The following is an 8,914-nucleotide window of genomic DNA, read 5'->3' as shown; positions in this document are numbered from 1 at the left end:
GCTAGCACATTTGGTTCCTTGGAAGTTCTGGGAACGTAACTCTTTGGTTTCCGATTGGTTCGGAGAACAAAGCCATACGTTTCCTGACTGGTAAAACAATGTTTTTTTAAACATTCTGAGAACAGAAGTGAAAATTTCACCTATTCTGGGAACATACATTTTTAGGTTGCAGGGAAGTTATGTGAACATTTTACTCTGGTTTAATTAACATTCTGAGAAGAGAAATTATAAGTTGAGGTTTTTGAATAACTTCCTTAACTTTCACTGAACGTTTCAATAAGACTTAATAACAGTACTAGCTTAGGTTTACTGTTTTGAAATCCAGGCACAGATAAGACATGGAAATTAATTTGCTTAGGCATTAATCATGCAAACACATTTTATTTTTTGTGGCATGGTGTCAGTGATATTAGAACGTATGATCTTCTGTTCTCTATCCCTGGAATTAGTCCACTGTGCCACCAGCCATGTTTTTTAACTCAAAGCTGTTAATTTTAGTCTATTCAAACAGATCCCATTACAAAGGAAACAAATCACTCGTTAAGATTAGTGGGCGCTGCCAACACACCTAACAAGATAGAGGATAGAGAGTTTTGTTGACGCTGAGAACAGAATGTACAGTGCCTTCAGAAAGTATTCACAACCCTTGACTTTTTGCACATTTTGTTGTGTTACAGCCTGAATTCAAAATTGATTACATTTAGATTTGTCACCAGCCTACACACAATACCACCTAATGTGAAAGTGGAATAATCAACCCATTTGTTATGGCAAGCCTAAATAAGTTCAGGAGTAAGCATATGCTTAACAAGTCACAATGACTACCTCATCTCTGTACCCTACATCTACAATGATCTGTAAGGTTACAAAGTCAAGCATTGCATTTTTAACACAGATTCAACTACAAAGACCAGGGAGGTTTTCCAATGCCTCGCAAAGAAGGGCACCTATTGGTATATGGGTAAAAATATCCCTTTCAGCATGAAGTTATTAATTACACTTTGGATGGTGTATCTATACACCCAGTCAGTACAAAGATACAGGTATCCTTCCTAACTCAGTTGCCAGAGAGGAAGGAAACCGCTCAGGGATTTCAGCATGAGGCCAATGGTGTCTTTAAAACAGTTACAAAGTTCAAATTCACCATGAGGTCGATGGTGACTTTAAAATAGTTAGAGTTTAATGGCTGTGATAGGAAAAAACTGAGGCTGGATCAACAACATTGCAGTTACTCCACAATACTAACCTAATTGACAGAGTGAAAATAAGGAAGCTTGTGCAGAAAAACAAATATTCCCAAACATGCATCTTGTTTGCAAAAAGGCACTTAAGTAATACTGCAAAAAATCTGGCAAAGCAATTAACATTTTGTTCTGAATAAAGTGTTATGTTCGGGGCAAATCCAATAAAACACATTACTGGTAATGAGTGCGCTGAGAGTCGGGAAGCAAGTACAGGGAGTGAGTGTTATAATAAACAAAACAAACAACGCACCGACATGAAACAGAGTCAACACCTGAGGAAAGAACCAAGGGTAGTGACAGATATAGGGAAGATAATCAAGGAGATGGAGTCCAGGTGAGTGTCATGAGGCGCTGGTGCGCTTGACGATGGTGTCAGGTGTGCGGAATAATCAGCAGCCTGATGACCTAGAGGCCGAAGAGGGAGTATACGTGACAATACCCCCTCCCCGACGCGCGGCTCCAGCCGCAGGACGCCGACAAAGGAGACGAACCCGGGGATCAGGAGCGGACCGGTCACCCCTGCTGAAGCGCGGGAACCTGAGGGAAGTGATGGAGTCCAGGTGAGTCTGATGATGTGCGTAACGATGGCGACAGGTGTGCACCATAACGAGCAGCCTGGTGACCTAGAGGCTGGAGAGGGAGCACACGTGACATTACTGAGTACCACTCTCCATATATTTCAAGCATAGTGAAGCTGCATCATGTTATGGGTATGCTTGTAATTGTTAAGGACTGGGGAGTTTTTCAGGATAAAAAAAGAAACAGAATGGAGCTAAGCACAGGCAAAATCCTAGAGGAAAACCTGGTTTCTGCTTTCCACCAGACACTGGGAGATGAATTCCCCTTTCAGCAGAATAATAACCTAAAACACAAGGCCAGATCTACAGTGGAGTTGCTTACCAAGAACACAGTGAATGTTCCTGAGGGGTCGAGTTACAGTTTTGACTTAAATCTACATTAAGACCTGAAAATGGTTGTCTAGCAATAATCACAACCAATTTGACAGAGCTTGAAAAATACTGACTCAGGTGTGTGAAAACATGTTTTCAATTTGTCATTGTAGGGTATTGCGTGTAGAAGGGTGAGAAAAAAACTCAAATTTAATCAATTTTGAATTCTGGCTGTAACACAAAATGTGGAATAAGTCAAGGGGTATGAATACTTCCTGAAGGCACTGTATATGCTTTTAAATAACATTCTCAGGATGTCCTTTGAACGTTACTAATGTTTTCTTGTGGTTTTTAATGGAAGGTTTTCTGAATGAATATCTTGATTCTGTTAAGCTGCCATCCTAAAGACAAGTGGCTACAGCTACACACATTCAGTCATTTATACAGTAGGTCTGTGTGTGTGTGTGGTTCATTATCTCCAGCATCAACAACAGCCTTGCTACTCCACTTAAAGCGCTAGGGTGAATGGCTCATCTCACTCGAATGGGGGTTAGCGCTCTCTATCGCTGTGTCTGTGTGTGTGTATATGCATGTATGTGTGTCAGAGAAAGAGTGCGAGAGAAGGGGGGGGGCAGGTGCAAAGACAGAGGTTATGAATGTGTTTGGGTGTGCACACGTGCCTGTATGTGTGCACCTCAGCGCGACAGAGGTTAGCTGCGAGGCCCCATCTCTGTAGCATCATCAAACCCACCCCCTCTCTCCCTGCTCCATTCAAGTGGTGATTATCAAAACAAACCAATGAAAGCAGTGGCAAAATGAATGAGTACAGCGACACATCAACACAAAGACACGAGTTACATTGGCAACAACTGCAATGGAAGGTACCACACACATATACAAAAGGTAACGAACAATGAATACTTTGATAAACAAAATAAATGTTGTCAAACAATGTTATTTCTGGCATAAGAAAGCAATTTCATACCCTTCCTATGTGTTTGTGTGAGTGCATATGAAAGAGAGTGAGCGAGAGTGTTCCTCAGGCAGTCGGTCTCTATATATAGTTCAGTCTCTGCGAGTGTGTATGTCTGACCCCAACCCTCTATGGCTTGTCATCTTGGACTATTCAACTGGAAACTGGAGGACATTTTCTAAATAGCTCCTGGTGACCACTCTTAGAACACACATTCTCAGCAATTATTGTGAAGTAACAAATAAAGGACAAACATCTCTGTGGTCAATTTCTATCGGCTCGCCTTCGTCATGTATCGTTTCTGCCAGTGAGTGAGTGGGTGGGCGAGTGAGACACTGAGCCCTCAAGCATCGCGGTGAGCACATTTCAATCTCTGCCCCAGCCATGTCCACTTCAAAATTAATAAATTGGAAATGGGAACTTCCCCTATGCTTGTATCCAGACACAAACACACACGCACAAACACACAAGCACACACGCGCATGCAACACATGAATGCACAGTCACACACACTATTTAATTAATGCTATTCAAACACGCATCCAAATGTAATTACCCTGACAGAATTTAGCAAACGTAAGTTACACACCAATGCTGAAGAGAAAAGTGTGTGAGGGAGTGAGTGAGATAAAGAGAGATTGTGTCTGTGGGAGAGACCGAGAGAGAAAAAAAGAGAGATTGTGTCCACGAGAGAGAGAGAGAGAGAGAGAGCGAGATGGTCCCACCATCTTGGGGCAGGTCACACATCTGGCCAGGCTGATGATGAGGTCGTGGGTGATAGGATCCGCCAGGTTCCTGAAGCTGGCGTAGTGTTACAGAACATCGTCCAGAGATGTGGACTCCATGCCTAGATCCTACAGCCAGGGGAAAAGGGATTGACTGATTACATTGAATTCACTTGGGGGCGAATCCTAACTTCCACTTAAGCTTTCACTTAGTCATACATTGATGTCAATGGTGTGGTATGGTGATATGGTGACACACACACACACACACACACAACATTGTGCAGTGACGTCACCAACAAACACATCAACTGTCGCTCACGGAGTGACAAGCCAGCTTTTTTCTCTGTCAGTATACTCTGACTTTAGTGATGCTGTAATTTGGTGTATGCTTATATTTGTCCTATTTCACACGTATTGGAAATGAGTTTTTTGCATATACCACTCTCACTAAAACAACCATTATCAACAGCAACCCAGGAGCAATTCAAGTTAAGTGCCTCGCTCAAGGGCACAACAGATTTTTCACCTTGTCGGCTCGGGGATTCGAACTAGTGGCCTTTAGGTTACTGGCCCAACACACCAACCGCTACGCTACCTGCTGCCGTACTGGACAGGGTTCAAAGTTTGCGTCTTACCATGTCTAGAGGACAGGGACGCAACTCACTCTGTTCCATAAGCTTCTACTCTGTACTACACTACGTAAAGTTGCAGGTTCAATACCCAAAAGACAACTTCATGGGCTGGTTTCCCAGACACAAATGAAGGCTAGTCAAGGACTACAAAACGTGCCAAATGCAGATTATCCATCAAAAGTGTTTCTTATTCCACGACTATGCTTAATCTGTGTCCGGGAAACTGTCCCTCGATGTAGCCTACTGATTTACCTTCCCTGGGAGAGAACATCTGAATGCAAAATGACTGTCCAGCTCCAACAAACGTACCGTCCCAAATGGTACCCTATATAGTACACTACTTTAGAGCACTACCTTATGGGCCCAGGTCAAAAGTAGTACAATATATAGAGAATAAGGTGCCATTTGGGACACAGACAGTGATTAGCACAGGGATGTCAGGGGGGACAAATAGCATTCACGTCATAACGGACTCTCCATTTGAAAGAGAATGACGCCTCTGTTCTGCTCTACAACTGGCCCGCGCTAGCCTGCTAACATTAGCATGAAAATACACCGGACATCATGGGACAACAAAGCAAAAGGAAAACATGATGCAGTGGATACTGGGCAGAGTAAGACATGGACCTACTTTTAAAACCAGGGTCATATTCACTAGGAACGAAATGGAAGCAAATGATCTGGAATGGGGAGGGTGTACCTGAACATAAGAAGCACTTGTTTTCCATTGTAAAAATGTTTTGCTACAGTGTGCACTAAAGAATAAGACCCAGGAACGGTACAGGTGTGTACAAATAGAGTAGTATATTTCTGTAACAACCAAGGAGAATATTATATAAATATTGGCATACAGAACTACACACACTCTTTGCATATTATTGTATGAAACAATAATTACGCCACTGGATATGTAGGCGTACTTGAGAGACCCACATATAGGGAGTTAACATTGTAAATTAGCTAAACAGGACACGTGAAATACGTTTGATAATTCATAATACTCTAGGGGCCTATTGAACTGCAGATATTAATTAAGAGGAAAGGGGAATCCGTGGTAAATCAATGGGCTTGAGATCAGGGTCATATTCATTAGTGCAAAACACAGCAAAACATTCTGTAATGGAAAACAAAAATGCCTGTTTGATCTGTTTACTTCCGGTTGGCTTCTAATGAATGGGGGAGGGGGGGGTGAAGCACCTTCCACTAATTTAAAGTCCAAGTAACAACAACCTCCCAGGGGTCCCAGCTGAGTCACATGCATGGGACCTCATACAGATTTTCACTAAATCAAGCACCTACAGCAATGGGTTATGAGTGTCACAAACATCCTGTGTGTGAGAATAGGCCCTATACCCACATTATTTTTTGATACACCCCCCCTCTCTCTCTCACACACACACACACACACACACACCTCACCTGTCGGAGTGTCTTCAGCAGCTCGGTCGCGTCCTCTTGACTCCCGTCCCTAGCCATCACCCCCTGGATCATACTGACGCGTCTATGGTAGGGTGGAGGAGCCCCGTGCGTCCCAGACTACCACCGCCGCCTGTATGCGCTCTGCGTCCGTCTCCAAGCAGTGAGCATGCCGACGCGGCTCCCTTCGTCTGTTTAGTCCCCATCGTGCGTCGTAAACGGAGTTCCTAAATCGTGAATGACGTCTATTAATCTGTAAAACTTGCTACTCACTCAACCTCGCGTAGCACGAGGGACGACAAAGCGAACGAGCAACGCATCCTTAGAAAAACTAAAAACATCACATTTGGTGAATATGCATGCACAACAAAGTTCGCGCTGCGCAAATACAATAGACCTATTGCTCAAGATGGCAAAAAATAAAGATACCTAATGCAAGTATCCAGTCCATAGGTTAGCCTACTGCATACAAATAACCAGGCAGACGTAGCTCCACACATCGCAGTGAGGCATAAAATATAGGCTACAAGTCACTTGACCTGCAGAAATAAAGGATGCGCTTGATTTCCTCGAGCGGTCTCAGATTCAAGCGCATGCAGATAATCCATAGAACAGATAATTGGTGGAAAAATATTCTAGCCAGACCTGATGTAAATCGAAATGGCAATTGAAGGGCATATGCGAAACTGAATTAATCTCATTCAGACAGGTTGGGGGAAAAGAGATAGAGAGATGGAGGTGGTGATCTAAAGATGATGAAACTGCAGCATTCAAGCCTTGACAATTACATGTACTCTGTAGGCCTACCCATTCACATTGTTCAACCCGTGGTTTATCTATTTTATTTGATGTGGATAACTGCTCCCTTGTAGGTTTTGGGAATTGCTACAGGCAGCATGGGTTTCTTCTAATTCTAATGGCCAATTACTGCACGGACATATAGGTGTCTAAATATCAGAGTTAAGTAGAGTATAGGAAGAAGTGGGTCAGTTTACAAACATTTCCATTTTAAAGTGTAACTATTTTCAGTCCGTCCTCCATTAGTAAGAGAGTAACAGGGTGGATCATAAAAGTAATAGGTTGGACAGTAACAGGGTTGACATTTTCAGGCTTGAATCAGCCAGAACTTTCTATGTGACTGTAGGCACATTGGGTGCAAAAAGAAAGAAGAGAATTCTGAAATGGAGCAGTCCCACAGGCACTCCTGCCGGGAGGCATAACATATGACTGCGACATTGACCTCCACCAAGCAAAGACATTTATTAGTAAAAATTATGAACCTGCCAAAAATAACGTGAGGGTGTACGGACCGACGCTGGAAAAAAGAAGCAGGTACTCCCCGTTTTGACCATTTAATGTGGGACAGACAGGGGCGAAAATCTGATGTCAACCTTGGAGGGGACAATTACATGAAATTTTCTCAGAAGCAATTCCTGAGGGGGACACCAAAAGTAGTGCTGTAACACATAGACTATGTTGTAATATGTTAAATGTATATTGAGGGACCATAATCACTACTACTGGATAATTGTTAGGTACAGTAGTTAACTGAAGGGTTGTCCCAACTTGTTTAAATCATTATAATACTACTAATAATAATAGTTATAGCAGTGTTCCTTATCAGTGCAGTGTTCCTCTCTCTTGAAACGTCAACACTCTGTTTGCAAGAGTTTGCGGTTCTATAAATTGTGGGTGTGGCTGATATGGTTCTGTGTCATCACTGAGGTAACTGGACGATGCTGTGCCACTGTCCCCTATACTGGTGCTGTTGGCAACAAGGGTGACACCTGGTCCTGCCGTGGCTGTGACACTGTCCTCTGAAGTCTCTCTCCTTGGCTCTTTCCCTTTCACCACCCTCACTGACTCACAGTCTGTCTCCTAGAAAAMAAATAAGGTGTTTGCTGTACTCCTAACTACCGGTACCCAAAACTACACAATTAATCACAACAGCAATACCATTGCCTTAAACAAATCTTGGTTCAGTCACCAGTTTAAGTTGAGAGTGGGGGTATCCATGGCATTTTCCAATTATGTCCCTATTTTACAAATCAAAAAAATTGAGAACCTTTCATAATGTTGCCAAACAAAGACTCAACAAACTTACCTGAGACTCCCTGTCTCTGCCAGTCTGTCCCTGCCTATCTGTCCCCAGCTCTGCTGTCTGTGTGCCATCTGTTGCCTGCTCTGCCTAATGACATCATTGTGAAACATTTCCATTAGCATTTCACTTCTTTCTTATTAACATTTTATCAACTCGTCTTTGAGATATTAGGCTACTAGAGTTCTTACTTTGCGTTTTGGTGACTGAAAAATACTCTGATGTCCGTCTTTTTACTTTTTTCTGACATTTTTCTACCTGGCTGGCTGACCGGTCTAGCTGCACACACACATTTACACAACACATGCTGCAACGTTTTGAAATTTTAACATAGTTTGTTTCATATTGGCAGGCTTCCAACAATAGCTGAATTTGCAAAGCTAGCGAGCACCAATTCCGTTTCTGTGGTGTTTGCTAATAATCTTTGCTACCTGGTTAAAGGTGAAAAAAAAAAAAAATAGCAACAATTTTGCTTTTGCAACGAGACCATTAAATATATTTAAGACAATGGTATAAGAGAGTGTAGTTCTGTTCAGTTTGGACTTCAGTTTATCGCTAACCTTATCACAGGGACTTTGAAGCACTACAGCTGCATGCTAATCTTGGAATAAACTGACGATAGCAAATATTCCATCTTTGACGACGCCACATAAATGGAATAGGTACTAGCTAGCTTGATAGTTAATGTTTGCTTTAGTTTGCGCGCTAGCTCTGCAAATTCAGCTAGTGTGTGAACCCTGCAACATTAAAAAAATATACATTGCTATGGCGCGATTGACTGCCTTTGGACAGTAGATACGAACCCTCTATTACCTTGCAAGCTAAAGAACTGGCAGTGGATCAAACCATTGTGAGGCAAAGGGCGGGGGGGTCGCAATCTTGTGAAACTTAAAAACGCGCTATTAAGTGTCTATAATCAGCACAAGTGCTTTC

General features: G+C 42.6%; 2 long non-coding RNA genes across 2 annotated transcripts; both read right to left on the bottom strand.

The window, feature by feature from the left end:
• Window positions 1–348: 348 nt before the first annotated feature.
• Window positions 349–6,023, bottom strand: LOC111980462 (uncharacterized). The gene is made up of 3 exons (XR_002879470.2): window positions 5,887–6,023; window positions 3,833–3,961; window positions 349–1,874 (listed from the first exon to the last, which is right to left on the bottom strand). It is a non-coding gene; the product is annotated as an uncharacterized lncRNA (long non-coding RNA).
• A 1,292-nt stretch (window positions 6,024–7,315) lies between these two features.
• LOC139029424 (uncharacterized) lies at window positions 7,316–8,389 on the bottom strand. Its single transcript, XR_011481724.1, has 3 exons — window positions 8,173–8,389; window positions 7,988–8,071; window positions 7,316–7,761 (listed from the first exon to the last, which is right to left on the bottom strand). It is a non-coding gene; the product is annotated as an uncharacterized lncRNA (long non-coding RNA).
• Between the last annotated feature and the right edge of the window lie 525 nt (window positions 8,390–8,914).

Source organism: Salvelinus sp. IW2-2015, linkage group LG20, assembly GCF_002910315.2.
Source record: "Salvelinus sp. IW2-2015 linkage group LG20, ASM291031v2, whole genome shotgun sequence".
Taxonomy (NCBI): Eukaryota; Metazoa; Chordata; class Actinopteri; order Salmoniformes; family Salmonidae; genus Salvelinus; species Salvelinus sp. IW2-2015.
The sequence above is the reverse complement of the archived record's forward strand: the minus strand, read 5'-3'. Positions and strand labels throughout refer to the sequence as shown.